Here is a 25,659-nt window from a genome sequence, read left to right as displayed (position 1 = left end):
AGAAAGAAAGAAAGAAAGTCAAGCAAAGACACCCGCGCTTGACATACACAGCCATGTCTGTGATGGTGTGGATCATCATGTATAAAGGGGGTAGTTGTGACTTGCTCTGCGGCTTACGGCCATACCACCCTGAGCACGCCCGATCTCGTCCGATCTCGGAAGCTAAGCAGGGTCGGGCCTGGTTAGTACTTGGATGGGAGACCGCCTGGGAATACCAGGTGCTGTAAGCTTTTTCACTTTTCTGTGCAAACAACAGAGGACGCTGCTGCTTCAGTAAACAGCACTGACTGTGCCACTGCTCAACTGTCAATCACTGTGCAGACAGTTCAGCTCACAGTGCACAAACCACACTTTCATATTATCACATTACACAGTTGACAAGTTGAGAGAAAGAAAGAAAGAAAGAAAGTCGAGCAAAGACACCCGTGCTTGACATACACAGCCATGTCTGTGATGGTGTGGATCATCATGTATAAAGGGGGTAGTTGTCACTTTCTCTGCGGCTTACGGCCATACCACCCTGAGCACGCCCGATCTCGTCCGATCTCGGAAGCTAAGCAGGGTCGGGCCTGGTTAGTACTTGGATGGGAGACCGCCTGGGAATACCAGGTGCTGTAAGCTTTTTCACTTTTCTGTGCAAACAACAGAGGACGCTGCTGCTTCAGTAAACAGCACTGACTGTGCCACTGCTCAACTGTCAATCACTGTGCAGACAGTTCAGCTCACAGTGCACAAACCACACTTTCATATTATCACATTACACAGTTGACAAGTTGAGAGAAAGAAAGAAAGAAAGAAAGTCGAGCAAAGACACCCGCGCTTGACATACACAGCCATGTCTGTGATGGTGTGGATCATCATGTATAAAGGGGGTAGTTGTCACTTTCTCTGCGGCTTACGGCCATACCACCCTGAGCACGCCCGATCTCGTCCGATCTCGGAAGCTAAGCAGGGTCGGGCCTGGTTAGTACTTGGATGGGAGACCGCCTGGGAATACCAGGTGCTGTAAGCTTTTTCACTTTTCTGTGCAAACAACAGAGGACGCTGCTGCTTCAGTAAACAGCACTGACTGTGCCACTGCTCAACTGTCAATCACTGTGCAGACAGTTCAGCTCACAGTGCACAAACCACACTTTCATATTATCACATTACACAGTTGACAAGTTGACTAGTTGAGAGAAAGAAAGAAAAAAAGAAAGTCAAGCAAAGACACCCGCGCTTGACATACACAGCCATGTCTGTGATGGTGTGGATCATCATGTATAAAGGGGGTAGTTGTCACTTGCTCTCCGGCTTACGGCCATACCACCCTGAGCACGCCCGATCTCGTCCGATCTCGGAAGCTAAGCAGGGTCGGGCCTGGTTAGTACTTGGATGGGAGACCGCCTGGGAATACCAGGTGCTGTAAGCTTTTTCACTTTTCTGTGCAAACAACAGAGGACGCTGCTGCTTCAGTAAACAGCACTGACTGTGCCACTGCTCAACTGTCAATCACTGTGCAGACAGTTCAGCTCACAGTGCACAAACCACACTTTCATATTATCACATTACACAGTTGACAAGTTGAGAGAAAGAAAGAAAGAAAGAAAGTCGAGCAAAGACACCCGCGCTTGACATACACAGCCATGTCTGTGATGGTGTGGATCATCATGTATAAAGGGGGTAGTTGTCACTTGCTCTGCGGCTTACGGCCATACCACCCTGAGCACGCCCGATCTCGTCCGATCTCGGAAGCTAAGCAGGGTCGGGCCTGATTAGTGCTTGGGTGGGAGACCGCCTGGGAATACCAGGTGCTGTAAACTTTTTCACTTTTCTGTGCAAACAACAGAGGACGCTGCTGCTTCAGTAAACAGCACTGACTGTGCCACTGCTCAACTGTCAATCACTGTGCAGACAGTTCAGCTCACAGTGCACAAACCACACTTTCATATTATCACATTACACAGTTGACAAGTTGACAAGTTGAGAGAAAGAAAGAAAGAAAGAAAGTCAAGCAAAGACACCCGCGCTTGACATACACAGCCATGTCTGTGATGGTGTGGATCATCATGTATAAAGGGGGTAGTTGTCACTTGCTCTCCGGCTTACGGCCATACCACCCTGAGCACGCCCGATCTCGTCCGATCTCGGAAGCTAAGCAGGGTCGGGCCTGGTTAGTACTTGGATGGGAGACCGCCTGGGAATACCAGGTGCTGTAAGCTTTTTCACTTTTCTGTGCAAACAACAGAGGACGCTGCTGCTTCAGTAAACAGCACTGACTGTGCCACTGCTCAACTGTCAATCACTGTGCAGACAGTTCAGCTCACAGTGCACAAACCACACTTTCATATTATCACATTACACAGTTGACAAGTTGAGAGAAAGAAAGAAAGAAAGAAAGTCGAGCAAAGACACCCGCGCTTGACATACACAGCCATGTCTGTGATGGTGTGGATCATCATGTATAAAGGGGGTAGTTGTCACTTGCTCTGTGGCTTACGGCCATACCACCCTGAGCACGCCCGATCTCGTCCGATCTCGGAAGCTAAGCAGGGTCGGGCCTGATTAGTGCTTGGGTGGGAGACCGCCTGGGAATACCAGGTGCTGTAAACTTTTTCACTTTTCTGTGCAAACAACAGAGGACGCTGCTGCTTCAGTAAACAGCACTGACTGTGCCACTGCTCAACTGTCAATCACTGTGCAGACAGTTCAGCTCACAGTGCACAAACCACACTTTCATATTATCACATTACACAGTTGACAAGTTGACAAGTTGAGAGAAAGAAAGAAAGAAAGAAAGTCAAGCAAAGACACCCGCGCTTGACATACACAGCCATGTCTGTGATGGTGTGGATCATCATGTATAAAGGGGGTAGTTGTCACTTGCTCTCTGGCTTACGGCCATACCACCCTGAGCACGCCCGATCTCGTCCGATCTCGGAAGCTAAGCAGGGTCGGGCCTGGTTAGTACTTGGATGGGAGACCGCCTGGGAATACCAGGTGCTGTAAGCTTTTTCACTTTTCTGTGCAAACAACAGAGGACGCTGCTGCTTCAGTAAACAGCACTGACTGTGCCACTGCTCAACTGTCAATCACTGTGCAGACAGTTCAGCTCACAGTGCACAAACCACACTTTCATATTATCACATTACACAGTTGACAAGTTGAGAGAAAGAAAGAAAGAAAGAAAGTCGAGCAAAGACACCCGCGCTTGACATACACAGCCATGTCTGTGATGGTGTGGATCATCATGTATAAAGGGGGTAGTTGTCACTTGCTCTGCGGCTTACGGCCATACCACCCTGAGCACGCCCGATCTCGTTCGATCTCGGAAGCTAAGCAGGGTCGGGCCTGGTTAGTACTTGGATGGGAGACCGCCTGGGAATACCAGGTGCTGTAAGCTTTTTCACTTTTCTGTGCAAACAACAGAGGACGCTGCTGCTTCAGTAAACAGCACTGACTGTGCCACTGCTCAACTGTCAATCACTGTGCAGACAGTTCAGCTCACAGTGCACAAACCACACTTTCATATTATCACATTACACAGTTGACAAGTTGAGAGAAAGAAAGAAAGAAAGAAAGTCGAGCAAAGACACCCGCGCTTGACATACACAGCCATGTCTGTGATGGTGTGGATCATCATGTATAAAGGGGGTAGTTGTTACTTGCTCTGCGGCTTACGGCCATACCACCCTGAGCACGCCCGATCTCGTCCGATCTCGGAAGCTAAGCAGGGTCGGGCCTGGTTAGTACTTGGATGGGAGACCGCCTGGGAATACCAGGTGCTGTAAGCTTTTTCACTTTTCTGTGCAAACAACAGAGGACGCTGCTGCTTCAGTAAACAGCACTGACTGTGCCACTGCTCAACTGTCAATCACTGTGCAGACAGTTCAGCTCACAGTGCACAAACCACACTTTCATATTATCACATTACACAGTTGACAAGTTGAGAGAAAGAAAGAAAGAAAGAAAGTCGAGCAAAGACACCCGCGCTTGATATACACAGCCATGTCTGTGATGGTGTGGATCATCATGTATAAAGGGGGTAGTTGTCACTTGCTCTGCGGCTTACGGCCATACCACCCTGAGCACGCCCGATCTCGTCCGATCTCGGAAGCTAAGCAGGGTCGGGCCTGGTTAGTACTTGGGTGGGAGACCGCCTGGGAATACCAGGTGCTGTAAGCTTTTTCACTTTTCTGTGCAAACAACAGAGGACGCTGCTGCTTCAGTAAACAGCACTGACTGTGCCACTGCTCAACTGTCAATCACTGTGCAGACAGTTCAGCTCACAGTGCACAAACCACACTTTCATATTATCACATTACACAGTTGACAAGTTGACAAGTTGAGAGAAAGAAAGAAAGAAAGAAAGTCGAGCAAAGACACCCGCGCTTGACATACACAGCCATGTCTGTGATGGTGTGGATCATCATGTATAAAGGGGGTAGTTGTCACTTGCTCTCCGGCTTACGGCCATACCACCCTGAGCACGCCCGATCTCGTCAGATCTCGGAAGCTAAGCAGGGTCGGGCCTGGTTAGTACTTGGATGGGAGACCGCCTGGGAATACCAGGTGCTGTAAGCTTTTTCACTTTTCTGTGCAAACAACAGAGGACGCTGCTGCTTCAGTAAACAGCACTGACTGTGCCACTGCTCAACTGTCAATCACTGTGCAGACAGTTCAGCTCACAGTGCACAAACCACACTTTCATATTATCACATTACACAGTTGACAAGTTGACAAGTTGAGAGAAAGAAAGAAAGAAAGAAAGTCAAGCAAAGACACCCGCGCTTGACATACACAGCCATGTCTGTGATGGTGTGGATCATCATGTATAAAGAGGGTAGTTGTCACTTTCTCTGCGGCTTACGGCCATACCACCCTGAGCACGCCCGATCTCGTCAGATCTCGGAAGCTAAGCAGGGTCGGGCCTGGTTAGTACTTGGATGGGAGACCGCCTGGGAATACCAGGTGCTGTAAGCTTTTTCACTTTTCTGTGCAAACAACAGAGGACGCTGCTGCTTCAGTAAACAGCACTGACTGTGCCACTGCTCAACTGTCAATCACTGTGCAGACAGTTCAGCTCACAGTGCACAAACCACACTTTCATATTATCACATTACACAGTTGACAAGTTGAGAGAAAGAAAGAAAGAAAGAAAGTCGAGCAAAGACACCCGCGCTTGACATACACAGCCATGTCTGTGATGGTGTGGATCATCATGTATAAAGGGGGTAGTTGTCACTTGCTCTGCGGCTTACGGCCATACCACCCTGAGCACGCCCGATCTCGTCCGATCTCGGAAGCTAAGCAGGGTCGGGCCTGATTAGTGCTTGGGTGGGAGACCGCCTGGGAATACCAGGTGCTGTAAACTTTTTCACTTTTCTGTGCAAACAACAGAGGACGCTGCTGCTTCAGTAAACAGCACTGACTGTGCCACTGCTCAACTGTCAATCACTGTGCAGACAGTTCAGCTCACAGTGCACAAACCACACTTTCATATTATCACATTACACAGTTGACAAGTTGAGAGAAAGAAAGAAAGAAAGAAAGTCGAGCAAAGACACCCGCGCTTGACATACACAGCCATGTCTGTGATGGTGTGGATCATCATGTATAAAGGGGGTAGTTGTCACTTGCTCTGCGGCTTACGGCCATACCACCCTGAGCACGCCCGATCTCGTCCGATCTCGGAAGCTAAGCAGGGTCGGGCCTGGTTAGTACTTGGATGGGAGACCGCCTGGGAATACCAGGTGCTGTAAGCTTTTTCACTTTTCTGTGCAAACAACAGAGGACGCTGCTGCTTCAGTAAACAGCACTGACTGTGCCACTGCTCAACTGTCAATCACTGTGCAGACAGTTCAGCTCACAGTGCACAAACCACACTTTCATATTATCACATTACACAGTTGACAAGTTGAGAGAAAGAAAGAAAGAAAGAAAGTCGAGCAAAGACACCCGCGCTTGACATACACAGCCATGTCTGTGATGGTGTGGATCATCATGTATAAAGGGGGTAGTTGTTACTTGCTCTGCGGCTTACGGCCATACCACCCTGAGCACGCCCGATCTCGTCCGATCTCGGAAGCTAAGCAGGGTCGGGCCTGGTTAGTACTTGGATGGGAGACCGCCTGGGAATACCAGGTGCTGTAAGCTTTTTCACTTTTCTGTGCAAACAACAGAGGACGCTGCTGCTTCAGTAAACAGCACTGACTGTGCCACTGCTCAACTGTCAATCACTGTGCAGACAGTTCAGCTCACAGTGCACAAACCACACTTTCATATTATCACATTACACAGTTGACAAGTTGAGAGAAAGAAAGAAAGAAAGAAAGTCGAGCAAAGACACCCGCGCTTGATATACACAGCCATGTCTGTGATGGTGTGGATCATCATGTATAAAGGGGGTAGTTGTCACTTGCTCTGCGGCTTACGGCCATACCACCCTGAGCACGCCCGATCTCGTCCGATCTCGGAAGCTAAGCAGGGTCGGGCCTGGTTAGTACTTGGGTGGGAGACCGCCTGGGAATACCAGGTGCTGTAAGCTTTTTCACTTTTCTGTGCAAACAACAGAGGACGCTGCTGCTTCAGTAAACAGCACTGACTGTGCCACTGCTCAACTGTCAATCACTGTGCAGACAGTTCAGCTCACAGTGCACAAACCACACTTTCATATTATCACATTACACAGTTGACAAGTTGACAAGTTGAGAGAAAGAAAGAAAGAAAGAAAGTCGAGCAAAGACACCCGCGCTTGACATACACAGCCATGTCTGTGATGGTGTGGATCATCATGTATAAAGGGGGTAGTTGTCACTTGCTCTCCGGCTTACGGCCATACCACCCTGAGCACGCCCGATCTCGTCAGATCTCGGAAGCTAAGCAGGGTCGGGCCTGGTTAGTACTTGGATGGGAGACCGCCTGGGAATACCAGGTGCTGTAAGCTTTTTCACTTTTCTGTGCAAACAACAGAGGACGCTGCTGCTTCAGTAAACAGCACTGACTGTGCCACTGCTCAACTGTCAATCACTGTGCAGACAGTTCAGCTCACAGTGCACAAACCACACTTTCATATTATCACATTACACAGTTGACAAGTTGAGAGAAAGAAAGAAAGAAAGAAAGTCGAGCAAAGACACCCGCGCTTGACATACACAGCCATGTCTGTGATGGTGTGGATCATCATGTATAAAGGGGGTAGTTGTTACTTGCTCTGCGGCTTACGGCCATACCACCCTGAGCACGCCCGATCTCGTCCGATCTCGGAAGCTAAGCAGGGTCGGGCCTGGTTAGTACTTGGATGGGAGACCGCCTGGGAATACCAGGTGCTGTAAGCTTTTTCACTTTTCTGTGCAAACAACAGAGGACGCTGCTGCTTCAGTAAACAGCACTGACTGTGCCACTGCTCAACTGTCAATCACTGTGCAGACAGTTCAGCTCACAGTGCACAAACCACACTTTCATATTATCACATTACACAGTTGACAAGTTGAGAGAAAGAAAGAAAGAAAGAAAGTCGAGCAAAGACACCCGCGCTTGATATACACAGCCATGTCTGTGATGGTGTGGATCATCATGTATAAAGGGGGTAGTTGTCACTTGCTCTGCGGCTTACGGCCATACCACCCTGAGCACGCCCGATCTCGTCCGATCTCGGAAGCTAAGCAGGGTCGGGCCTGGTTAGTGCTTGGGTGGGAGACCGCCTGGGAATACCAGGTGCTGTAAGCTTTTTCACTTTTCTGTGCAAACAACAGAGGACGCTGCTGCTTCAGTAAACAGCACTGACTGTGCCACTGCTCAACTGTCAATCACTGTGCAGACAGTTCAGCTCACAGTGCACAAACCACACTTTCATATTATCACATTACACAGTTGACAAGTTGACAAGTTGAGAGAAAGAAAGAAAGAAAGAAAGTCGAGCAAAGACACCCGCGCTTGACATACACAGCCATGTCTGTGATGGTGTGGATCATCATGTATAAAGGGGGTAGTTGTCACTTGCTCTCCGGCTTACGGCCATACCACCCTGAGCACGCCCGATCTCGTCAGATCTCGGAAGCTAAGCAGGGTCGGGCCTGGTTAGTACTTGGATGGGAGACCGCCTGGGAGTACCAGGTGCTGTAAGCTTTTTCACTTTTCTGTGCAAACAACAGAGGACGCTGCTGCTTCAGTAAACAGCACTGACTGTGCCACTGCTCAACTGTCAATCACTGTGCAGACAGTTCAGCTCACAGTGCACAAACCACACTTTCATATTATCACATTACACAGTTGACAAGTTGACAAGTTGAGAGAAAGAAAGAAAGAAAGAAAGTCAAGCAAAGACACCCGCGCTTGACATACACAGCCATGTCTGTGATGGTGTGGATCATCATGTATAAAGAGGGTAGTTGTCACTTTCTCTGCGGCTTACGGCCATACCACCCTGAGCACGCCCGATCTCGTCAGATCTCGGAAGCTAAGCAGGGTCGGGCCTGGTTAGTACTTGGATGGGAGACCGCCTGGGAATACCAGGTGCTGTAAGCTTTTTCACTTTTCTGTGCAAACAACAGAGGACGCTGCTGCTTCAGTAAACAGCACTGACTGTGCCACTGCTCAACTGTCAATCACTGTGCAGACAGTTCAGCTCACAGTGCACAAACCACACTTTCATATTATCACATTACACAGTTGACAAGTTGAGAGAAAGAAAGAAAGAAAGAAAGTCGAGCAAAGACACCCGCGCTTGACATACACAGCCATGTCTGTGATGGTGTGGATCATCATGTATAAAGGGGGTAGTTGTCACTTGCTCTGCGGCTTACGGCCATACCACCCTGAGCACGCCCGATCTCGTCCGATCTCGGAAGCTAAGCAGGGTCGGGCCTGGTTAGTACTTGGATGGGAGACCGCCTGGGAATACCAGGTGCTGTAAGCTTTTTCACTTTTCTGTGCAAACAACAGAGGACGCTGCTGCTTCAGTAAACAGCACTGACTGTGCCACTGCTCAACTGTCAATCACTGTGCAGACAGTTCAGCTCACAGTGCACAAACCACACTTTCATATTATCACATTACACAGTTGACAAGTTGAGAGAAAGAAAGAAAGAAAGAAAGTCAAGCAAAGACACCCGCGCTTGACATACACAGCCATGTCTGTGATGGTGTGGATCATCATGTATAAAGGGGGTAGTTGTCACTTGCTCTCCGGCTTACGGCCATACCACCCTGAGCACGCCCGATCTCGTCCGATCTCGGAAGCTAAGCAGGGTCGGGCCTGGTTAGTACTTGGATGGGAGACCGCCTGGGAATACCAGGTGCTGTAAGCTTTTTCACTTTTCTGTGCAAACAACAGAGGACGCTGCTGCTTCAGTAAACAGCACTGACTGTGCCACTGCTCAACTGTCAATCACTGTGCAGACAGTTCAGCTCACAGTGCACAAACCACACTTTCATATTATCACATTACACAGTTGACAAGTTGAGAGAAAGAAAGAAAGAAAGAAAGTCGAGCAAAGACACCCGCGCTTGACATACACAGCCATGTCTGTGATGGTGTGGATCATCATGTATAAAGGGGGTAGTTGTCACTTGCTCTGCGGCTTACGGCCATACCACCCTGAGCACGCCCGATCTCGTCCGATCTCGGAAGCTAAGCAGGGTCGGGCCTGGTTAGTACTTGGATGGGAGACCGCCTGGGAATACCAGGTGCTGTAAGCTTTTTCACTTTTCTGTGCAAACAACAGAGGACGCTGCTGCTTCAGTAAACAGCACTGACTGTGCCACTGCTCAACTGTCAATCACTGTGCAGACAGTTCAGCTCACAGTGCACAAACCACACTTTCATATTATCACATTACACAGTTGACAAGTTGAGAGAACGAAAGAAAGAAAGAAAGTCGAGCAAAGACACCCGCGCTTGACATACACAGCCATGTCTGTGATGGTGTGGATCATCATGTATAAAGGGGGTAGTTGTCACTTTCTCTGCGGCTTACGGCCATACCACCCTGAGCACGCCCGATCTCGTCCGATCTCGGAAGCTAAGCAGGGTCGGGCCTGGTTAGTACTTGGATGGGAGACCGCCTGGGAATACCAGGTGCTGTAAGCTTTTTCACTTTTCTGTGCAAACAACAGAGGACGCTGCTGCTTCAGTAAACAGCACTGACTGTGCCACTGCTCAACTGTCAATCACTGTGCAGACAGTTCAGCTCACAGTGCACAAACCACACTTTCATATTATCACATTACACAGTTGACAAGTTGAGAGAAAGAAAGAAAGAAAGAAAGTCGAGCAAAGACACCCGCGCTTGACATACACAGCCATGTCTGTGATGGTGTGGATCATCATGTATAAAGGGGGTAGTTGTCACTTGCTCTGCGGCTTACGGCCATACCACCCTGAGCACGCCCGATCTCGTCCGATCTCGGAAGCTAAGCAGGGTCGGGCCTGGTTAGTACTTGGATGGGAGACCGCCTGGGAATACCAGGTGCTGTAAGCTTTTTCACTTTTCTGTGCAAACAACAGAGGACGCTGCTGCTTCAGTAAACAGCACTGACTGTGCCACTGCTCAACTGTCAATCACTGTGCAGACAGTTCAGCTCACAGTGCACAAACCACACTTTCATATTATCACATTACACAGTTGACAAGTTGAGAGAAAGAAAGAAAGAAAGAAAGTCGAGCAAAGACACCCGCGCTTGACATACACAGCCATGTCTGTGATGGTGTGGATCATCATGTATAAAGGGGGTAGTTGTCACTTGCTCTGCGGCTTACGGCCATACCACCCTGAGCACGCCCGATCTCGTCCGATCTCGGAAGCTAAGCAGGGTCGGGCCTGGTTAGTACTTGGATGGGAGACCGCCTGGGAATACCAGGTGCTGTAAGCTTTTTCACTTTTCTGTGCAAACAACAGAGGACGCTGCTGCTTCAGTAAACAGCACTGACTGTGCCACTGCTCAACTGTCAATCACTGTGCAGACAGTTCAGCTCACAGTGCACAAACCACACTTTCATATTATCACATTACACAGTTGACAAGTTGAGAGAAAGAAAGAAAGAAAGAAAGTCGAGCAAAGACACCCGCGCTTGACATACACAGCCATGTCTGTGATGGTGTGGATCATCATGTATAAAGGGGGTAGTTGTCACTTTCTCTGCGGCTTACGGCCATACCACCCTGAGCACGCCCGATCTCGTCCGATCTCGGAAGCTAAGCAGGGTCGGGCCTGGTTAGTACTTGGATGGGAGACCGCCTGGGAATACCAGGTGCTGTAAGCTTTTTCACTTTTCTGTGCAAACAACAGAGGACGCTGCTGCTTCAGTAAACAGCACTGACTGTGCCACTGCTCAACTGTCAATCACTGTGCAGACAGTTCAGCTCACAGTGCACAAACCACACTTTCATATTATCACATTACACAGTTGACAAGTTGACAAGTTGAGAGAAAGAAAGAAAGAAAGAAAGTCAAGCAAAGACACCCGCGCTTGACATACACAGCCATGTCTGTGATGGTGTGGATCATCATGTATAAAGAGGGTAGTTGTCACTTTCTCTGCGGCTTACGGCCATACCACCCTGAGCACGCCCGATCTCGTCAGATCTCGGAAGCTAAGCAGGGTCGGGCCTGGTTAGTACTTGGATGGGAGACCGCCTGGGAATACCAGGTGCTGTAAGCTTTTTCACTTTTCTGTGCAAACAACAGAGGACGCTGCTGCTTCAGTAAACAGCACTGACTGTGCCACTGCTCAACTGTCAATCACTGTGCAGACAGTTCAGCTCACAGTGCACAAACCACACTTTCATATTATCACATTACACAGTTGACAAGTTGAGAGAAAGAAAGAAAGAAAGAAAGTCGAGCAAAGACACCCGCGCTTGACATACACAGCCATGTCTGTGATGGTGTGGATCATCATGTATAAAGGGGGTAGTTGTCACTTGCTCTGCGGCTTACGGCCATACCACCCTGAGCACGCCCGATCTCGTCCGATCTCGGAAGCTAAGCAGGGTCGGGCCTGATTAGTGCTTGGATGGGAGACCGCCTGGGAATACCAGGTGCTGTAAACTTTTTCACTTTTCTGTGCAAACAACAGAGGACGCTGCTGCTTCAGTAAACAGCACTGACTGTGCCACTGCTCAACTGTCAATCACTGTGCAGACAGTTCAGCTCACAGTGCACAAACCACACTTTCATATTATCACATTACACAGTTGACAAGTTGAGAGAAAGAAAGAAAGAAAGAAAGTCGAGCAAAGACACCCGCGCTTGACATACACAGCCATGTCTGTGATGGTGTGGATCATCATGTATAAAGGGGGTAGTTGTCACTTGCTCTGCGGCTTACGGCCATACCACCCTGAGCACGCCCGATCTCGTCCGATCTCGGAAGCTAAGCAGGGTCGGGCCTGGTTAGTACTTGGATGGGAGACCGCCTGGGAATACCAGGTGCTGTAAGCTTTTTCACTTTTCTGTGCAAACAACAGAGGACGCTGCTGCTTCAGTAAACAGCACTGACTGTGCCACTGCTCAACTGTCAATCACTGTGCAGACAGTTCAGCTCACAGTGCACAAACCACACTTTCATATTATCACATTACACAGTTGACAAGTTGAGAGAAAGAAAGAAAGAAAGAAAGTCGAGCAAAGACACCCGCGCTTGACATACACAGCCATGTCTGTGATGGTGTGGATCATCATGTATAAAGGGGGTAGTTGTTACTTGCTCTGCGGCTTACGGCCATACCACCCTGAGCACGCCCGATCTCGTCCGATCTCGGAAGCTAAGCAGGGTCGGGCCTGGTTAGTACTTGGATGGGAGACCGCCTGGGAATACCAGGTGCTGTAAGCTTTTTCACTTTTCTGTGCAAACAACAGAGGACGCTGCTGCTTCAGTAAACAGCACTGACTGTGCCACTGCTCAACTGTCAATCACTGTGCAGACAGTTCAGCTCACAGTGCACAAACCACACTTTCATATTATCACATTACACAGTTGACAAGTTGAGAGAAAGAAAGAAAGAAAGAAAGTCGAGCAAAGACACCCGCGCTTGATATACACAGCCATGTCTGTGATGGTGTGGATCATCATGTATAAAGGGGGTAGTTGTCACTTGCTCTGCGGCTTACGGCCATACCACCCTGAGCACGCCCGATCTCGTCCGATCTCGGAAGCTAAGCAGGGTCGGGCCTGGTTAGTACTTGGATGGGAGACCGCCTGGGAATACCAGGTGCTGTAAGCTTTTTCACTTTTCTGTGCAAACAACAGAGGACGCTGCTGCTTCAGTAAACAGCACTGACTGTGCCACTGCTCAACTGTCAATCACTGTGCAGACAGTTCAGCTCACAGTGCACAAACCACACTTTCATATTATCACATTACACAGTTGACAAGTTGACAAGTTGAGAGAAAGAAAGAAAGAAAGAAAGTCAAGCAAAGACACCCGCGCTTGACATACACAGCCATGTCTGTGATGGTGTGGATCATCATGTATAAAGAGGGTAGTTGTCACTTTCTCTGCGGCTTACGGCCATACCACCCTGAGCACGCCCGATCTCGTCAGATCTCGGAAGCTAAGCAGGGTCGGGCCTGGTTAGTACTTGGATGGGAGACCGCCTGGGAATACCAGGTGCTGTAAGCTTTTTCACTTTTCTGTGCAAACAACAGAGGACGCTGCTGCTTCAGTAAACAGCACTGACTGTGCCACTGCTCAACTGTCAATCACTGTGCAGACAGTTCAGCTCACAGTGCACAAACCACACTTTCATATTATCACATTACACAGTTGACAAGTTGAGAGAAAGAAAGAAAGAAAGAAAGTCGAGCAAAGACACCCGCGCTTGACATACACAGCCATGTCTGTGATGGTGTGGATCATCATGTATAAAGGGGGTAGTTGTTACTTGCTCTGCGGCTTACGGCCATACCACCCTGAGCACGCCCGATCTCGTCCGATCTCGGAAGCTAAGCAGGGTCGGGCCTGGTTAGTACTTGGATGGGAGACCGCCTGGGAATACCAGGTGCTGTAAGCTTTTTCACTTTTCTGTGCAAACAACAGAGGACGCTGCTGCTTCAGTAAACAGCACTGACTGTGCCACTGCTCAACTGTCAATCACTGTGCAGACAGTTCAGCTCACAGTGCACAAACCACACTTTCATATTATCACATTACACAGTTGACAAGTTGAGAGAAAGAAAGAAAGAAAGAAAGTCGAGCAAAGACACCCGCGCTTGATATACACAGCCATGTCTGTGATGGTGTGGATCATCATGTATAAAGGGGGTAGTTGTCACTTGCTCTGCGGCTTACGGCCATACCACCCTGAGCACGCCCGATCTCGTCCGATCTCGGAAGCTAAGCAGGGTCGGGCCTGGTTAGTGCTTGGGTGGGAGACCGCCTGGGAATACCAGGTGCTGTAAGCTTTTTCACTTTTCTGTGCAAACAACAGAGGACGCTGCTGCTTCAGTAAACAGCACTGACTGTGCCACTGCTCAACTGTCAATCACTGTGCAGACAGTTCAGCTCACAGTGCACAAACCACACTTTCATATTATCACATTACACAGTTGACAAGTTGACAAGTTGAGAGAAAGAAAGAAAGAAAGAAAGTCGAGCAAAGACACCCGCGCTTGACATACACAGCCATGTCTGTGATGGTGTGGATCATCATGTATAAAGGGGGTAGTTGTCACTTGCTCTCCGGCTTACGGCCATACCACCCTGAGCACGCCCGATCTCGTCAGATCTCGGAAGCTAAGCAGGGTCGGGCCTGGTTAGTACTTGGATGGGAGACCGCCTGGGAATACCAGGTGCTGTAAGCTTTTTCACTTTTCTGTGCAAACAACAGAGGACGCTGCTGCTTCAGTAAACAGCACTGACTGTGCCACTGCTCAACTGTCAATCACTGTGCAGACAGTTCAGCTCACAGTGCACAAACCACACTTTCATATTATCACATTACACAGTTGACAAGTTGACAAGTTGAGAGAAAGAAAGAAAGAAAGAAAGTCAAGCAAAGACACCCGCGCTTGACATACACAGCCATGTCTGTGATGGTGTGGATCATCATGTATAAAGAGGGTAGTTGTCACTTTCTCTGCGGCTTACGGCCATACCACCCTGAGCACGCCCGATCTCGTCAGATCTCGGAAGCTAAGCAGGGTCGGGCCTGGTTAGTACTTGGATGGGAGACCGCCTGGGAATACCAGGTGCTGTAAGCTTTTTCACTTTTCTGTGCAAACAACAGAGGACGCTGCTGCTTCAGTAAACAGCACTGACTGTGCCACTGCTCAACTGTCAATCACTGTGCAGACAGTTCAGCTCACAGTGCACAAACCACACTTTCATATTATCACATTACACAGTTGACAAGTTGAGAGAAAGAAAGAAAGAAAGAAAGTCGAGCAAAGACACCCGCGCTTGACATACACAGCCATGTCTGTGATGGTGTGGATCATCATGTATAAAGGGGGTAGTTGTCACTTGCTCTGCGGCTTACGGCCATACCACCCTGAGCACGCCCGATCTCGTCCGATCTCGGAAGCTAAGCAGGGTCGGGCCTGGTTAGTACTTGGATGGGAGACCGCCTGGGAATACCAGGTGCTGTAAGCTTTTTCACTTTTCTGTGCAAACAACAGAGGACGCTGCTGCTTCAGTAAACAGCACTGACTGTGCCACTGCTCAACTGTCAATCACTGTGCAGACAGTTCAGCTCACAGTGCACAAACCACACTTTCATATTATCACATTACACAGTTGACAAGTTGAGAGAAAGAAAGAAAGAAAGAAAGTCGAGCAAAGACACCCGCGCTTGACATACACAGCCATGTCTGTGATGGTGTGGATCATCATGTATAAAGGGGGTAGTTGTCACTTGCTCTGCGGCTTACGGCCATACCACCCTGAGCACGCCCGATCTCGTCCGATCTCGGAAGCTAAGCAGGGTCGGGCCTGGTTAGTACTTGGATGGGAGACCGCCTGGGAATACCAGGTGCTGTAAGCTTTTTCACTTTTCTGTGCAAACAACAGAGGACGCTGCTGCTTCAGTAAACAGCACTGACTGTGCCACTGCTCAACTGTCAATCACTGTGCAGACAGTTCAGCTCACAGTGCACAAACCACACTTTCATATTATCACATTACACAGTTGACAAGTTGAGAGAAAGAAAGAAAGAAAGAAAGTCGAGCAAAGACACCCGCGCTTGACATACACAGCCATGTCTGTGATGGTGTGGATCATCATGTATAAAGGGGGTAGTTGTCACTTGCTCTGCGGCTTACGGCCATACCACCCTGAGCACGCCCGATCTCGTCCGATCTCGGAAGCTAAGCAGGGTCGGGCCTGGTTAGTACTTGGATGGGAGACCGCCTGGGAATACCAGGTGCTGTAAGCTTTTTCACTTTTCTGTGCAAACAACAGAGGACGCTGCTGCTTCAGTAAACAGCACTGACTGTGCCACTGCTCAACTGTCAATCACTGTGCAGACAGTTCAGCTCACAGTGCACAAACCACACTTTCATATTATCACATTACACAGTTGACAAGTTGAGAGAAAGAAAGAAAGAAAGAAAGTCGAGCAAAGACACCCGCGCTTGACATACACAGCCATGTCTGTGATGGTGTGGATCATCATGTATAAAGGGGGTAGTTGTCACTTGCTCTGCGGCTTACGGCCATACCACCCTGAGCACGCCCGATCTCGTCCGATCTCGGAAGCTAAGCAGGGTCGGGCCTGGTTAGTACTTGGATGGGAGACCGCCTGGGAATACCAGGTGCTGTAAGCTTTTTCACTTTTCTGTGCAAACAACAGAGGACGCTGCTGCTTCAGTAAACAGCACTGACTGTGCCACTGCTCAACTGTCAATCACTGTGCAGACAGTTCAGCTCACAGTGCACAAACCACACTTTCATATTATCACATTACACAGTTGACAAGTTGAGAGAAAGAAAGAAAGAAAGAAAGTCGAGCAAAGACACCCGCGCTTGACATACACAGCCATGTCTGTGATGGTGTGGATCATCATGTATAAAGGGGGTAGTTGTCACTTGCTCTGCGGCTTACGGCCATACCACCCTGAGCACGCCCGATCTCGTCCGATCTCGGAAGCTAAGCAGGGTCGGGCCTGGTTAGTACTTGGATGGGAGACCGCCTGGGAATACCAGGTGCTGTAAGCTTTTTCACTTTTCTGTGCAAACAACAGAGGACGCTGCTGCTTCAGTAAACAGCACTGACTGTGCCACTGCTCAACTGTCAATCACTGTGCAGACAGTTCAGCTCACAGTGCACAAACCACACTTTCATATTATCACATTACACAGTTGACAAGTTGAGAGAAAGAAAGAAAGAAAGAAAGTCGAGCAAAGACACCCGCGCTTGACATACACAGCCATGTCTGTGATGGTGTGGATCATCATGTATAAAGGGGGTAGTTGTCACTTGCTCTGCGGCTTACGGCCATACCACCCTGAGCACGCCCGATCTCGTCCGATCTCGGAAGCTAAGCAGGGTCGGGCCTGGTTAGTACTTGGATGGGAGACCGCCTGGGAATACCAGGTGCTGTAAGCTTTTTCACTTTTCTGTGCAAACAACAGAGGACGCTGCTGCTTCAGTAAACAGCACTGACTGTGCCACTGCTCAACTGTCAATCACTGTGCAGACAGTTCAGCTCACAGTGCACAAACCACACTTTCATATTATCACATTACACAGTTGACAAGTTGAGAGAAAGAAAGAAAGAAAGAAAGTCGAGCAAAGACACCCGCGCTTGACATACACAGCCATGTCTGTGATGGTGTGGATCATCATGTATAAAGGGGGTAGTTGTTACTTGCTCTGCGGCTTACGGCCATACCACCCTGAGCACGCCCGATCTCGTCCGATCTCGGAAGCTAAGCAGGGTCGGGCCTGGTTAGTACTTGGATGGGAGACCGCCTGGGAATACCAGGTGCTGTAAGCTTTTTCACTTTTCTGTGCAAACAACAGAGGACGCTGCTGCTTCAGTAAACAGCACTGACTGTGCCACTGCTCAACTGTCAATCACTGTGCAGACAGTTCAGCTCACAGTGCACAAACCACACTTTCATATTATCACATTACACAGTTGACAAGTTGAGAGAAAGAAAGAAAGAAAGAAAGTCGAGCAAAGACACCCGCGCTTGATATACACAGCCATGTCTGTGATGGTGTGGATCATCATGTATAAAGGGGGTAGTTGTCACTTGCTCTGCGGCTTACGGCCATACCACCCTGAGCACGCCCGATCTCGTCCGATCTCGGAAGCTAAGCAGGGTCGGGCCTGGTTAGTACTTGGGTGGGAGACCGCCTGGGAATACCAGGTGCTGTAAGCTTTTTCACTTTTCTGTGCAAACAACAGAGGACGCTGCTGCTTCAGTAAACAGCACTGACTGTGCCACTGCTCAACTGTCAATCACTGTGCAGACAGTTCAGCTCACAGTGCACAAACCACACTTTCATATTATCACATTACACAGTTGACAAGTTGACAAGTTGAGAGAAAGAAAGAAAGAAAGAAAGTCGAGCAAAGACACCCGCGCTTGACATACACAGCCATGTCTGTGATGGTGTGGATCATCATGTATAAAGGGGGTAGTTGTCACTTGCTCTCTGGCTTACGGCCATACCACCCTGAGCACGCCCGATCTCGTCAGATCTCGGAAGCTAAGCAGGGTCGGGCCTGGTTAGTACTTGGATGGGAGACCGCCTGGGAATACCAGGTGCTGTAAGCTTTTTCACTTTTCTGTGCAAACAACAGAGGACGCTGCTGCTTCAGTAAACAGCACTGACTGTGCCACTGCTCAACTGTCAATCACTGTGCAGACAGTTCAGCTCACAGTGCACAAACCACACTTTCATATTATCACATTACACAGTTGACAAGTTGACAAGTTGAGAGAAAGAAAGAAAGAAAGAAAGTCAAGCAAAGACACCCGCGCTTGACATACACAGCCATGTCTGTGATGGTGTGGATCATCATGTATAAAGGGGGTAGTTGTCACTTTCTCTGCGGCTTACGGCCATACCACCCTGAGCACGCCCGATCTCGTCCGATCTCGGAAGCTAAGCAGGGTCGGGCCTGGTTAGTACTTGGATGGGAGACCGCCTGGGAATACCAGGTGCTGTAAGCTTTTTCACTTTTCTGTGCAAACAACAGAGGACGCTGCTGCTTCAGTAAACAGCACTGACTGTGCCACTGCTCAACTGTCAATCACTGTGCAGACAGTTCAGCTCACAGTGCACAAACCACACTTTCATATTATCACATTACACAGTTGACAAGTTGAGAGAAAGAAAGAAAGAAAGAAAGTCGAGCAAAGACACCCGCGCTTGACATACACAGCCATGTCTGTGATGGTGTGGATCATCATGTATAAAGGGGGTAGTTGTCACTTGCTCTGCGGCTTACGGCCATACCACCCTGAGCACGCCCGATCTCGTCCGATCTCGGAAGCTAAGCAGGGTCGGGCCTGATTAGTGCTTGGGTGGGAGACCGCCTGGGAATACCAGGTGCTGTAAACTTTTTCACTTTTCTGTGCAAACAACAGAGGACGCTGCTGCTTCAGTAAACAGCACTGACTGTGCCACTGCTCAACTGTCAATCACTGTGCAGACAGTTCAGCTCACAGTGCACAAACCACACTTTCATATTATCACATTACACAGTTGACAAGTTGACAAGTTGAGAGAAAGAAAGAAAGAAAGAAAGTCAAGCAAAGACACCCGCGCTTGACATACACAGCCATGTCTGTGATGGTGTGGATCATCATGTATAAAGGGGGTAGTTGTCACTTGCTCTCCGGCTTACGGCCATACCACCCTGAGCACGCCCGATCTCGTCCGATCTCGGAAGCTAAGCAGGGTCGGGCCTGGTTAGTACTTGGATGGGAGACCGCCTGGGAATACCAGGTGCTGTAAGCTTTTTCACTTTTCTGTGCAAACAACAGAGGACGCTGCTGCTTCAGTAAACAGCACTGACTGTGCCACTGCTCAACTGTCAATCACTGTGCAGACAGTTCAGCTCACAGTGCACAAACCACACTTTCATATTATCACATTACACAGTTGACAAGTTGAGAGAAAGAAAGAAAGAAAGAAAGTCGAGCAAAGACACCCGCGCTTGACATACACAGCCATGTCTGTGATGGTGTGGATCATCATGTATAAAGGGGGTAGTTGTCACTTGCTCTGCGGCTTACGGCCATACCACCCTGAGCACGCCCGATCTCGTCCGATCTCGGAAGCTAAGCAGGGTCGGGCCTGGTTAGTACTTGGATGGGAGACCGCCTGGGAATACCAGGTGCTGTAAGCTTTTTCACTTTTCTGTGCAAACAACAGAGGACGCTGCTGCTTCAGTAAACAGCACTGACTGTGCCACTGCTCAACTGTCAATCACTGTGCAGACAGTTCAGCTCACAGTGCACAAACCACACTTTCATATTATCACATTACACAGTTGACAAGTTGAGAGAACGAAAGAAAGAAAGAAAGTCGAGCAAAGACACCCGCGCTTGACATACACAGCCATGTCTGTGATGGTGTGGATCATCATGTATAAAGGGGGTAGTTGTCACTTGCTCTGCGGCTTACGGCCATACCACCCTGAGCACGCCCGATCTCGTCCGATCTCGGAAGCTAAGCAGGGTCGGGCCTGGTTAGTACTTGGATGGGAGACCGCCTGGGAATACCAGGTGCTGTAAGCTTTTTCACTTTTCTGTGCAAACAACAGAGGACGCTGCTGCTTCAGTAAACAGCACTGACTGTGCCACTGCTCAACTGTCAATCACTGTGCAGACAGTTCAGCTCACAGTGCACAAACCACACTTTCATATTATCACATTACACAGTTGACAAGTTGAGAGAAAGAAAGAAAGAAAGAAAGTCGAGCAAAGACACCCGCGCTTGACATACACAGCCATGTCTGTGATGGTGTGGATCATCATGTATAAAGGGGGTAGTTGTCACTTGCTCTGCGGCTTACGGCCATACCACCCTGAGCACGCCCGATCTCGTCCGATCTCGGAAGCTAAGCAGGGTCGGGCCTGGTTAGTACTTGGATGGGAGACCGCCTGGGAATACCAGGTGCTGTAAGCTTTTTCACTTTTCTGTGCAAACAACAGAGGACGCTGCTGCTTCAGTAAACAGCACTGACTGTGCCACTGCTCAACTGTCAATCACTGTGCAGACAGTTCAGCTCACAGTGCACAAACCACACTTTCATATTATCACATTACACAGTTGACAAGTTGAGAGAAAGAAAGAAAGAAAGAAAGTCGAGCAAAGACACCCGCGCTTGACATACACAGCCATGTCTGTGATGGTGTGGATCATCATGTATAAAGGGGGTAGTTGTCACTTGCTCTGCGGCTTACGGCCATACCACCCTGAGCACGCCCGATCTCGTCCGATCTCGGAAGCTAAGCAGGGTCGGGCCTGGTTAGTACTTGGATGGGAGACCGCCTGGGAATACCAGGTGCTGTAAGCTTTTTCACTTTTCTGTGCAAACAACAGAGGACGCTGCTGCTTCAGTAAACAGCACTGACTGTGCCACTGCTCAACTGTCAATCACTGTGCAGACAGTTCAGCTCACAGTGCACAAACCACACTTTCATATTATCACATTACACAGTTGACAAGTTGAGAGAAAGAAAGAAAGAAAGAAAGTCGAGCAAAGACACCCGCGCTTGACATACACAGCCATGTCTGTGATGGTGTGGATCATCATGTATAAAGGGGGTAGTTGTCACTTTCTCTGCGGCTTACGGCCATACCACCCTGAGCACGCCCGATCTCGTCCGATCTCGGAAGCTAAGCAGGGTCGGGCCTGGTTAGTACTTGGATGGGAGACCGCCTGGGAATACCAGGTGCTGTAAGCTTTTTCACTTTTCTGTGCAAACAACAGAGGACGCTGCTGCTTCAGTAAACAGCACTGACTGTGCCACTGCTCAACTGTCAATCACTGTGCAGACAGTTCAGCTCACAGTGCACAAACCACACTTTCATATTATCACATTACACAGTTGACAAGTTGAGAGAAAGAAAGAAAGAAAGAAAGTCGAGCAAAGACACCCGCGCTTGACATACACAGCCATGTCTGTGATGGTGTGGATCATCATGTATAAAGGGGGTAGTTGTCACTTGCTCTGCGGCTTACGGCCATACCACCCTGAGCACGCCCGATCTCGTCCGATCTCGGAAGCTAAGCAGGGTCGGGCCTGGTTAGTACTTGGATGGGAGACCGCCTGGGAATACCAGGTGCTGTAAGCTTTTTCACTTTTCTGTGCAAACAACAGAGGACGCTGCTGCTTCAGTAAACAGCACTGACTGTGCCACTGCTCAACTGTCAATCACTGTGCAGACAGTTCAGCTCACAGTGCACAAACCACACTTTCATATTATCACATTACACAGTTGACAAGTTGAGAGAAAGAAAGAAAGAAAGAAAGTCGAGCAAAGACACCCGCGCTTGACATACACAGCCATGTCTGTGATGGTGTGGATCATCATGTATAAAGGGGGTAGTTGTCACTTGCTCTGCGGCTTACGGCCATACCACCCTGAGCACGCCCGATCTCGTCCGATCTCGGAAGCTAAGCAGGGTCGGGCCTGGTTAGTACTTGGATGGGAGACCGCCTGGGAATACCAGGTGCTGTAAGCTTTTTCACTTTTCTGTGCAAACAACAGAGGACGCTGCTGCTTCAGTAAACAGCACTGACTGTGCCACTGCTCAACTGTCAATCACTGTGCAGACAGTTCAGCTCACAGTGCACAAACCACACTTTCATATTATCACATTACACAGTTGACAAGTTGAGAGAAAGAAAGAAAGAAAGAAAGTCGAGCAAAGACACCCGCGCTTGACATACACAGCCATGTCTGTGATGGTGTGGATCATCATGTATAAAGGGGGTAGTTGTTACTTGCTCTGCGGCTTACGGCCATACCACCCTGAGCACGCCCGATCTCGTCCGATCTCGGAAGCTAAGCAGGGTCGGGCCTGGTTAGTACTTGGATGGGAGACCGCCTGGGAATACCAGGTGCTGTAAGCTTTTTCACTTTTCTGTGCAAACAACAGAGGACGCTGCTGCTTCAGTAAACAGCACTGACTGTGCCACTGCTCAACTGTCAATCACTGTGCAGACAGTTCAGCTCACAGTGCACAAACCACACTTTCATATTATCACATTACACAGTTGACAAGTTGAGAGAAAGAAAGAAAGAAAGAAAGTCGAGCAAAGACACCCGCGCTTGATATACACAGCCATGTCTGTGATGGTGTGGATCATCATGTATAAAGGGGGTAGTTGTCACTTGCTCTGCGGCTTACGGCCATACCACCCTGAGCACGCCCGATCTCGTCCGATCTCGGAAGCTAAGCAGGGTCGGGCCTGGTTAGTACTTGGGTGGGAGACCGCCTGGGAATACCAGGTGCTGTAAGCTTTTTCACTTTTCTGTGCAAACAACAGAGGACGCTGCTGCTTCAGTAAACAGCACTGACTGTGCCACTGCTCAACTGTCAATCACTGTGCAGACAGTTCAGCTCACAGTGCACAAACCACACTTTCATATTATCACATTACACAGTTGACAAGTTGACAAGTTGAGAGAAAGAAAGAAAGAAAGAAAGTCGAGCAAAGACACCCGCGCTTGACATACACAGCCATGTCTGTGATGGTGTGGATCATCATGTATAAAGGGGGTAGTTGTCACTTGCTCTCTGGCTTACGGCCATACCACCCTGAGCACGCCCGATCTCGTCAGATCTCGGAAGCTAAGCAGGGTCGGGCCTGGTTAGTACTTGGATGGGAGACCGCCTGGGAATACCAGGTGCTGTAAGCTTTTTCACTTTTCTGTGCAAACAACAGAGGACGCTGCTGCTTCAGTAAACAGCACTGACTGTGCCACTGCTCAACTGTCAATCACTGTGCAGACAGTTCAGCTCACAGTGCACAAACCACACTTTCATATTATCACATTACACAGTTGACAAGTTGACAAGTTGAGAGAAAGAAAGAAAGAAAGAAAGTCAAGCAAAGACACCCGCGCTTGACATACACAGCCATGTCTGTGATGGTGTGGATCATCATGTATAAAGGGGGTAGTTGTCACTTTCTCTGCGGCTTACGGCCATACCACCCTGAGCACGCCCGATCTCGTCCGATCTCGGAAGCTAAGCAGGGTCGGGCCTGGTTAGTACTTGGATGGGAGACCGCCTGGGAATACCAGGTGCTGTAAGCTTTTTCACTTTTCTGTGCAAACAACAGAGGACGCTGCTGCTTCAGTAAACAGCACTGACTGTGCCACTGCTCAACTGTCAATCACTGTGCAGACAGTTCAGCTCACAGTGCACAAACCACACTTTCATATTATCACATTACACAGTTGACAAGTTGAGAGAAAGAAAGAAAGAAAGAAAGTCGAGCAAAGACACCCGCGCTTGACATACACAGCCATGTCTGTGATGGTGTGGATCATCATGTATAAAGGGGGTAGTTGTCACTTGCTCTGCGGCTTACGGCCATACCACCCTGAGCACGCCCGATCTCGTCCGATCTCGGAAGCTAAGCAGGGTCGGGCCTGATTAGTGCTTGGGTGGGAGACCGCCTGGGAATACCAGGTGCTGTAAACTTTTTCACTTTTCTGTGCAAACAACAGAGGACGCTGCTGCTTCAGTAAACAGCACTGACTGTGCCACTGCTCAACTGTCAATCACTGTGCAGACAGTTCAGCTCACAGTGCACAAACCACACTTTCATATTATCACATTACACAGTTGACAAGTTGACAAGTTGAGAGAAAGAAAGAAAGAAAGAAAGTCAAGCAAAGACACCCGCGCTTGACATACACAGCCATGTCTGTGATGGTGTGGATCATCATGTATAAAGGGGGTAGTTGTCACTTGCTCTCCGGCTTACGGCCATACCACCCTGAGCACGCCCGATCTCGTCCGATCTCGGAAGCTAAGCAGGGTCGGGCCTGGTTAGTACTTGGATGGGAGACCGCCTGGGAATACCAGGTGCTGTAAGCTTTTTCACTTTTCTGTGCAAACAACAGAGGACGCTGCTGCTTCAGTAAACAGCACTGACTGTGCCACTGCTCAACTGTCAATCACTGTGCAGACAGTTCAGCTCACAGTGCACAAACCACACTTTCATATTATCACATTACACAGTTGACAAGTTGAGAGAAAGAAAGAAAGAAAGAAAGTCGAGCAAAGACACCCGCGCTTGACATACACAGCCATGTCTGTGATGGTGTGGATCATCATGTATAAAGGGGGTAGTTGTCACTTGCTCTGCGGCTTACGGCCATACCACCCTGAGCACGCCCGATCTCGTCCGATCTCGGAAGCTAAGCAGGGTCGGGCCTGGTTAGTACTTGGATGGGAGACCGCCTGGGAATACCAGGTGCTGTAAGCTTTTTCACTTTTCTGTGCAAACAACAGAGGACGCTGCTGCTTCAGTAAACAGCACTGACTGTGCCACTGCTCAACTGTCAATCACTGTGCAGACAGTTCAGCTCACAGTGCACAAACCACACTTTCATATTATCACATTACACAGTTGACAAGTTGAGAGAACGAAAGAAAGAAAGAAAGTCGAGCAAAGACACCCGCGCTTGACATACACAGCCATGTCTGTGATGGTGTGGATCATCATGTATAAAGGGGGTAGTTGTCA

At 49.1% G+C, this 25,659-nt stretch overlaps 65 non-coding genes across 65 annotated transcripts; all 65 read left to right on the top strand.

Annotated features, from left to right (window-relative positions):
• The first annotated feature begins 111 nt into the window (after nt 1–111).
• LOC139616417 (5S ribosomal RNA) lies at nt 112–230 on the top strand. The gene has a single exon (XR_011688085.1). It is a non-coding gene; the product is annotated as a 5S ribosomal RNA (ribosomal RNA).
• A 272-nt stretch (nt 231–502) lies between these two features.
• Nucleotides 503–621, top strand: LOC139616416 (5S ribosomal RNA). Its single transcript, XR_011688084.1, has one exon. It is a non-coding gene; the product is annotated as a 5S ribosomal RNA (ribosomal RNA).
• Nucleotides 622–893: 272 nt separating this feature from the next.
• Nucleotides 894–1,012, top strand: LOC139616415 (5S ribosomal RNA). Its single transcript, XR_011688083.1, has one exon. It is a non-coding gene; the product is annotated as a 5S ribosomal RNA (ribosomal RNA).
• A 280-nt stretch (nt 1,013–1,292) lies between these two features.
• LOC139616414 (5S ribosomal RNA) lies at nt 1,293–1,411 on the top strand. The gene has a single exon (XR_011688082.1). It is a non-coding gene; the product is annotated as a 5S ribosomal RNA (ribosomal RNA).
• A 272-nt stretch (nt 1,412–1,683) lies between these two features.
• LOC139616075 (5S ribosomal RNA) lies at nt 1,684–1,802 on the top strand. Its single transcript, XR_011687935.1, has one exon. It is a non-coding gene; the product is annotated as a 5S ribosomal RNA (ribosomal RNA).
• A 280-nt stretch (nt 1,803–2,082) lies between these two features.
• On the top strand, nt 2,083–2,201 carry LOC139616413 (5S ribosomal RNA). Its single transcript, XR_011688081.1, has one exon. It is a non-coding gene; the product is annotated as a 5S ribosomal RNA (ribosomal RNA).
• A 272-nt stretch (nt 2,202–2,473) lies between these two features.
• Nucleotides 2,474–2,592, top strand: LOC139616074 (5S ribosomal RNA). Its single transcript, XR_011687934.1, has one exon. It is a non-coding gene; the product is annotated as a 5S ribosomal RNA (ribosomal RNA).
• A 280-nt stretch (nt 2,593–2,872) lies between these two features.
• On the top strand, nt 2,873–2,991 carry LOC139616412 (5S ribosomal RNA). Its single transcript, XR_011688080.1, has one exon. It is a non-coding gene; the product is annotated as a 5S ribosomal RNA (ribosomal RNA).
• Nucleotides 2,992–3,263: 272 nt separating this feature from the next.
• On the top strand, nt 3,264–3,382 carry LOC139615729 (5S ribosomal RNA). The gene has a single exon (XR_011687603.1). It is a non-coding gene; the product is annotated as a 5S ribosomal RNA (ribosomal RNA).
• A 272-nt stretch (nt 3,383–3,654) lies between these two features.
• LOC139616411 (5S ribosomal RNA) lies at nt 3,655–3,773 on the top strand. The gene has a single exon (XR_011688079.1). It is a non-coding gene; the product is annotated as a 5S ribosomal RNA (ribosomal RNA).
• Nucleotides 3,774–4,045: 272 nt separating this feature from the next.
• LOC139615700 (5S ribosomal RNA) lies at nt 4,046–4,164 on the top strand. The gene has a single exon (XR_011687575.1). It is a non-coding gene; the product is annotated as a 5S ribosomal RNA (ribosomal RNA).
• A 280-nt stretch (nt 4,165–4,444) lies between these two features.
• Nucleotides 4,445–4,563, top strand: LOC139615627 (5S ribosomal RNA). Its single transcript, XR_011687506.1, has one exon. It is a non-coding gene; the product is annotated as a 5S ribosomal RNA (ribosomal RNA).
• Nucleotides 4,564–4,843: 280 nt separating this feature from the next.
• Nucleotides 4,844–4,962, top strand: LOC139615626 (5S ribosomal RNA). Its single transcript, XR_011687505.1, has one exon. It is a non-coding gene; the product is annotated as a 5S ribosomal RNA (ribosomal RNA).
• Nucleotides 4,963–5,234: 272 nt separating this feature from the next.
• Nucleotides 5,235–5,353, top strand: LOC139616073 (5S ribosomal RNA). The gene has a single exon (XR_011687933.1). It is a non-coding gene; the product is annotated as a 5S ribosomal RNA (ribosomal RNA).
• A 272-nt stretch (nt 5,354–5,625) lies between these two features.
• LOC139616410 (5S ribosomal RNA) lies at nt 5,626–5,744 on the top strand. The gene has a single exon (XR_011688078.1). It is a non-coding gene; the product is annotated as a 5S ribosomal RNA (ribosomal RNA).
• A 272-nt stretch (nt 5,745–6,016) lies between these two features.
• On the top strand, nt 6,017–6,135 carry LOC139616409 (5S ribosomal RNA). The gene has a single exon (XR_011688077.1). It is a non-coding gene; the product is annotated as a 5S ribosomal RNA (ribosomal RNA).
• Nucleotides 6,136–6,407: 272 nt separating this feature from the next.
• Nucleotides 6,408–6,526, top strand: LOC139615699 (5S ribosomal RNA). The gene has a single exon (XR_011687574.1). It is a non-coding gene; the product is annotated as a 5S ribosomal RNA (ribosomal RNA).
• Nucleotides 6,527–6,806: 280 nt separating this feature from the next.
• On the top strand, nt 6,807–6,925 carry LOC139615624 (5S ribosomal RNA). Its single transcript, XR_011687503.1, has one exon. It is a non-coding gene; the product is annotated as a 5S ribosomal RNA (ribosomal RNA).
• A 272-nt stretch (nt 6,926–7,197) lies between these two features.
• On the top strand, nt 7,198–7,316 carry LOC139616408 (5S ribosomal RNA). The gene has a single exon (XR_011688076.1). It is a non-coding gene; the product is annotated as a 5S ribosomal RNA (ribosomal RNA).
• A 272-nt stretch (nt 7,317–7,588) lies between these two features.
• Nucleotides 7,589–7,707, top strand: LOC139616004 (5S ribosomal RNA). Its single transcript, XR_011687867.1, has one exon. It is a non-coding gene; the product is annotated as a 5S ribosomal RNA (ribosomal RNA).
• A 280-nt stretch (nt 7,708–7,987) lies between these two features.
• LOC139615780 (5S ribosomal RNA) lies at nt 7,988–8,106 on the top strand. The gene has a single exon (XR_011687651.1). It is a non-coding gene; the product is annotated as a 5S ribosomal RNA (ribosomal RNA).
• Nucleotides 8,107–8,386: 280 nt separating this feature from the next.
• Nucleotides 8,387–8,505, top strand: LOC139615623 (5S ribosomal RNA). The gene has a single exon (XR_011687502.1). It is a non-coding gene; the product is annotated as a 5S ribosomal RNA (ribosomal RNA).
• Nucleotides 8,506–8,777: 272 nt separating this feature from the next.
• Nucleotides 8,778–8,896, top strand: LOC139616406 (5S ribosomal RNA). Its single transcript, XR_011688074.1, has one exon. It is a non-coding gene; the product is annotated as a 5S ribosomal RNA (ribosomal RNA).
• A 272-nt stretch (nt 8,897–9,168) lies between these two features.
• Nucleotides 9,169–9,287, top strand: LOC139616405 (5S ribosomal RNA). The gene has a single exon (XR_011688073.1). It is a non-coding gene; the product is annotated as a 5S ribosomal RNA (ribosomal RNA).
• Nucleotides 9,288–9,559: 272 nt separating this feature from the next.
• On the top strand, nt 9,560–9,678 carry LOC139616404 (5S ribosomal RNA). The gene has a single exon (XR_011688072.1). It is a non-coding gene; the product is annotated as a 5S ribosomal RNA (ribosomal RNA).
• A 272-nt stretch (nt 9,679–9,950) lies between these two features.
• On the top strand, nt 9,951–10,069 carry LOC139616403 (5S ribosomal RNA). Its single transcript, XR_011688071.1, has one exon. It is a non-coding gene; the product is annotated as a 5S ribosomal RNA (ribosomal RNA).
• Nucleotides 10,070–10,341: 272 nt separating this feature from the next.
• LOC139616402 (5S ribosomal RNA) lies at nt 10,342–10,460 on the top strand. Its single transcript, XR_011688070.1, has one exon. It is a non-coding gene; the product is annotated as a 5S ribosomal RNA (ribosomal RNA).
• A 272-nt stretch (nt 10,461–10,732) lies between these two features.
• Nucleotides 10,733–10,851, top strand: LOC139616401 (5S ribosomal RNA). Its single transcript, XR_011688069.1, has one exon. It is a non-coding gene; the product is annotated as a 5S ribosomal RNA (ribosomal RNA).
• A 272-nt stretch (nt 10,852–11,123) lies between these two features.
• On the top strand, nt 11,124–11,242 carry LOC139616400 (5S ribosomal RNA). Its single transcript, XR_011688068.1, has one exon. It is a non-coding gene; the product is annotated as a 5S ribosomal RNA (ribosomal RNA).
• A 280-nt stretch (nt 11,243–11,522) lies between these two features.
• Nucleotides 11,523–11,641, top strand: LOC139615622 (5S ribosomal RNA). The gene has a single exon (XR_011687501.1). It is a non-coding gene; the product is annotated as a 5S ribosomal RNA (ribosomal RNA).
• Nucleotides 11,642–11,913: 272 nt separating this feature from the next.
• On the top strand, nt 11,914–12,032 carry LOC139616055 (5S ribosomal RNA). Its single transcript, XR_011687916.1, has one exon. It is a non-coding gene; the product is annotated as a 5S ribosomal RNA (ribosomal RNA).
• Nucleotides 12,033–12,304: 272 nt separating this feature from the next.
• LOC139616399 (5S ribosomal RNA) lies at nt 12,305–12,423 on the top strand. The gene has a single exon (XR_011688067.1). It is a non-coding gene; the product is annotated as a 5S ribosomal RNA (ribosomal RNA).
• A 272-nt stretch (nt 12,424–12,695) lies between these two features.
• LOC139616398 (5S ribosomal RNA) lies at nt 12,696–12,814 on the top strand. The gene has a single exon (XR_011688066.1). It is a non-coding gene; the product is annotated as a 5S ribosomal RNA (ribosomal RNA).
• A 272-nt stretch (nt 12,815–13,086) lies between these two features.
• LOC139616397 (5S ribosomal RNA) lies at nt 13,087–13,205 on the top strand. Its single transcript, XR_011688065.1, has one exon. It is a non-coding gene; the product is annotated as a 5S ribosomal RNA (ribosomal RNA).
• A 280-nt stretch (nt 13,206–13,485) lies between these two features.
• On the top strand, nt 13,486–13,604 carry LOC139615621 (5S ribosomal RNA). The gene has a single exon (XR_011687500.1). It is a non-coding gene; the product is annotated as a 5S ribosomal RNA (ribosomal RNA).
• Nucleotides 13,605–13,876: 272 nt separating this feature from the next.
• LOC139616395 (5S ribosomal RNA) lies at nt 13,877–13,995 on the top strand. Its single transcript, XR_011688063.1, has one exon. It is a non-coding gene; the product is annotated as a 5S ribosomal RNA (ribosomal RNA).
• Nucleotides 13,996–14,267: 272 nt separating this feature from the next.
• Nucleotides 14,268–14,386, top strand: LOC139616003 (5S ribosomal RNA). The gene has a single exon (XR_011687866.1). It is a non-coding gene; the product is annotated as a 5S ribosomal RNA (ribosomal RNA).
• A 280-nt stretch (nt 14,387–14,666) lies between these two features.
• LOC139615620 (5S ribosomal RNA) lies at nt 14,667–14,785 on the top strand. The gene has a single exon (XR_011687499.1). It is a non-coding gene; the product is annotated as a 5S ribosomal RNA (ribosomal RNA).
• Nucleotides 14,786–15,065: 280 nt separating this feature from the next.
• Nucleotides 15,066–15,184, top strand: LOC139615619 (5S ribosomal RNA). The gene has a single exon (XR_011687498.1). It is a non-coding gene; the product is annotated as a 5S ribosomal RNA (ribosomal RNA).
• Nucleotides 15,185–15,456: 272 nt separating this feature from the next.
• LOC139616394 (5S ribosomal RNA) lies at nt 15,457–15,575 on the top strand. The gene has a single exon (XR_011688062.1). It is a non-coding gene; the product is annotated as a 5S ribosomal RNA (ribosomal RNA).
• A 272-nt stretch (nt 15,576–15,847) lies between these two features.
• Nucleotides 15,848–15,966, top strand: LOC139616393 (5S ribosomal RNA). The gene has a single exon (XR_011688061.1). It is a non-coding gene; the product is annotated as a 5S ribosomal RNA (ribosomal RNA).
• A 272-nt stretch (nt 15,967–16,238) lies between these two features.
• LOC139616392 (5S ribosomal RNA) lies at nt 16,239–16,357 on the top strand. The gene has a single exon (XR_011688060.1). It is a non-coding gene; the product is annotated as a 5S ribosomal RNA (ribosomal RNA).
• A 272-nt stretch (nt 16,358–16,629) lies between these two features.
• Nucleotides 16,630–16,748, top strand: LOC139616390 (5S ribosomal RNA). The gene has a single exon (XR_011688059.1). It is a non-coding gene; the product is annotated as a 5S ribosomal RNA (ribosomal RNA).
• A 272-nt stretch (nt 16,749–17,020) lies between these two features.
• Nucleotides 17,021–17,139, top strand: LOC139616389 (5S ribosomal RNA). The gene has a single exon (XR_011688058.1). It is a non-coding gene; the product is annotated as a 5S ribosomal RNA (ribosomal RNA).
• A 272-nt stretch (nt 17,140–17,411) lies between these two features.
• LOC139616388 (5S ribosomal RNA) lies at nt 17,412–17,530 on the top strand. Its single transcript, XR_011688057.1, has one exon. It is a non-coding gene; the product is annotated as a 5S ribosomal RNA (ribosomal RNA).
• A 272-nt stretch (nt 17,531–17,802) lies between these two features.
• LOC139616387 (5S ribosomal RNA) lies at nt 17,803–17,921 on the top strand. Its single transcript, XR_011688056.1, has one exon. It is a non-coding gene; the product is annotated as a 5S ribosomal RNA (ribosomal RNA).
• Nucleotides 17,922–18,193: 272 nt separating this feature from the next.
• LOC139615698 (5S ribosomal RNA) lies at nt 18,194–18,312 on the top strand. Its single transcript, XR_011687573.1, has one exon. It is a non-coding gene; the product is annotated as a 5S ribosomal RNA (ribosomal RNA).
• Nucleotides 18,313–18,592: 280 nt separating this feature from the next.
• LOC139615618 (5S ribosomal RNA) lies at nt 18,593–18,711 on the top strand. The gene has a single exon (XR_011687497.1). It is a non-coding gene; the product is annotated as a 5S ribosomal RNA (ribosomal RNA).
• Nucleotides 18,712–18,991: 280 nt separating this feature from the next.
• On the top strand, nt 18,992–19,110 carry LOC139616386 (5S ribosomal RNA). The gene has a single exon (XR_011688055.1). It is a non-coding gene; the product is annotated as a 5S ribosomal RNA (ribosomal RNA).
• A 272-nt stretch (nt 19,111–19,382) lies between these two features.
• Nucleotides 19,383–19,501, top strand: LOC139616072 (5S ribosomal RNA). Its single transcript, XR_011687932.1, has one exon. It is a non-coding gene; the product is annotated as a 5S ribosomal RNA (ribosomal RNA).
• A 280-nt stretch (nt 19,502–19,781) lies between these two features.
• LOC139616385 (5S ribosomal RNA) lies at nt 19,782–19,900 on the top strand. Its single transcript, XR_011688054.1, has one exon. It is a non-coding gene; the product is annotated as a 5S ribosomal RNA (ribosomal RNA).
• Nucleotides 19,901–20,172: 272 nt separating this feature from the next.
• LOC139616383 (5S ribosomal RNA) lies at nt 20,173–20,291 on the top strand. Its single transcript, XR_011688052.1, has one exon. It is a non-coding gene; the product is annotated as a 5S ribosomal RNA (ribosomal RNA).
• A 272-nt stretch (nt 20,292–20,563) lies between these two features.
• Nucleotides 20,564–20,682, top strand: LOC139616382 (5S ribosomal RNA). Its single transcript, XR_011688051.1, has one exon. It is a non-coding gene; the product is annotated as a 5S ribosomal RNA (ribosomal RNA).
• Nucleotides 20,683–20,954: 272 nt separating this feature from the next.
• On the top strand, nt 20,955–21,073 carry LOC139616381 (5S ribosomal RNA). The gene has a single exon (XR_011688050.1). It is a non-coding gene; the product is annotated as a 5S ribosomal RNA (ribosomal RNA).
• Nucleotides 21,074–21,345: 272 nt separating this feature from the next.
• LOC139616380 (5S ribosomal RNA) lies at nt 21,346–21,464 on the top strand. The gene has a single exon (XR_011688049.1). It is a non-coding gene; the product is annotated as a 5S ribosomal RNA (ribosomal RNA).
• Nucleotides 21,465–21,736: 272 nt separating this feature from the next.
• LOC139616379 (5S ribosomal RNA) lies at nt 21,737–21,855 on the top strand. The gene has a single exon (XR_011688048.1). It is a non-coding gene; the product is annotated as a 5S ribosomal RNA (ribosomal RNA).
• Nucleotides 21,856–22,127: 272 nt separating this feature from the next.
• On the top strand, nt 22,128–22,246 carry LOC139616378 (5S ribosomal RNA). Its single transcript, XR_011688047.1, has one exon. It is a non-coding gene; the product is annotated as a 5S ribosomal RNA (ribosomal RNA).
• Nucleotides 22,247–22,518: 272 nt separating this feature from the next.
• Nucleotides 22,519–22,637, top strand: LOC139616377 (5S ribosomal RNA). Its single transcript, XR_011688046.1, has one exon. It is a non-coding gene; the product is annotated as a 5S ribosomal RNA (ribosomal RNA).
• A 272-nt stretch (nt 22,638–22,909) lies between these two features.
• Nucleotides 22,910–23,028, top strand: LOC139616376 (5S ribosomal RNA). Its single transcript, XR_011688045.1, has one exon. It is a non-coding gene; the product is annotated as a 5S ribosomal RNA (ribosomal RNA).
• Nucleotides 23,029–23,300: 272 nt separating this feature from the next.
• On the top strand, nt 23,301–23,419 carry LOC139615696 (5S ribosomal RNA). Its single transcript, XR_011687571.1, has one exon. It is a non-coding gene; the product is annotated as a 5S ribosomal RNA (ribosomal RNA).
• Nucleotides 23,420–23,699: 280 nt separating this feature from the next.
• On the top strand, nt 23,700–23,818 carry LOC139615617 (5S ribosomal RNA). The gene has a single exon (XR_011687496.1). It is a non-coding gene; the product is annotated as a 5S ribosomal RNA (ribosomal RNA).
• A 280-nt stretch (nt 23,819–24,098) lies between these two features.
• LOC139616374 (5S ribosomal RNA) lies at nt 24,099–24,217 on the top strand. The gene has a single exon (XR_011688044.1). It is a non-coding gene; the product is annotated as a 5S ribosomal RNA (ribosomal RNA).
• A 272-nt stretch (nt 24,218–24,489) lies between these two features.
• On the top strand, nt 24,490–24,608 carry LOC139616071 (5S ribosomal RNA). The gene has a single exon (XR_011687931.1). It is a non-coding gene; the product is annotated as a 5S ribosomal RNA (ribosomal RNA).
• Nucleotides 24,609–24,888: 280 nt separating this feature from the next.
• LOC139616373 (5S ribosomal RNA) lies at nt 24,889–25,007 on the top strand. The gene has a single exon (XR_011688043.1). It is a non-coding gene; the product is annotated as a 5S ribosomal RNA (ribosomal RNA).
• A 272-nt stretch (nt 25,008–25,279) lies between these two features.
• Nucleotides 25,280–25,398, top strand: LOC139616371 (5S ribosomal RNA). Its single transcript, XR_011688041.1, has one exon. It is a non-coding gene; the product is annotated as a 5S ribosomal RNA (ribosomal RNA).
• The last annotated feature ends 261 nt before the right edge of the window (nt 25,399–25,659 follow it).

This window comes from Trachinotus anak, unplaced genomic scaffold, assembly GCF_046630095.1.
Source record: "Trachinotus anak isolate AG129_WGS33_773 ecotype Australia unplaced genomic scaffold, CSIRO_AGI_Tana_v1 ptg000056l, whole genome shotgun sequence".
Lineage (NCBI taxonomy): Eukaryota > Metazoa > Chordata > Actinopteri > Carangiformes > Carangidae > Trachinotus > Trachinotus anak.
The sequence above is the reverse complement of the archived record's forward strand: the minus strand, read 5'-3'. Positions and strand labels throughout refer to the sequence as shown.